Below are 441 nucleotides of genomic sequence, written 5' to 3' on the forward strand. Positions count from 1 at the left end.
CGCTGCGGGTGTGTACTCACGAAGCGTAATTTGAATTAAGTTATACAACCCAACTCAGGAACAATCATTCTATTTAAAATGTTAATATGCATTCATATCGGTGTTTTAACAAACAATTCATTAAATCGAAAGAAAAGAAAACAGAAAGAAAAACACAAGAAAATAAAATAAATACATTTTCATATGATCTAAAAAAAGGATAACAGTTTGATAATAAATTGTTATACAGTATCAAGATCTAAACTATCAATAGCAGCACAAAGTGTATCTTAGAAATTATTCTATGTTGTATAAAACACTAATATGCTAATATGTTCGATTCGTCCATATCTCTCCCAAGAAACAAAAATCTGTCTCGACAATTTTTCCCGCCGAGGTTAAGCATATCGCAAGAATATGTATTGACTTTTAAGATCCCGCAACATAATACGGCTTAAGAGA

This window comes from Magallana gigas, chromosome 3 (assembly GCF_963853765.1).
Source record: "Magallana gigas chromosome 3, xbMagGiga1.1, whole genome shotgun sequence".
Taxonomy (NCBI): Eukaryota; Metazoa; Mollusca; class Bivalvia; order Ostreida; family Ostreidae; genus Magallana; species Magallana gigas.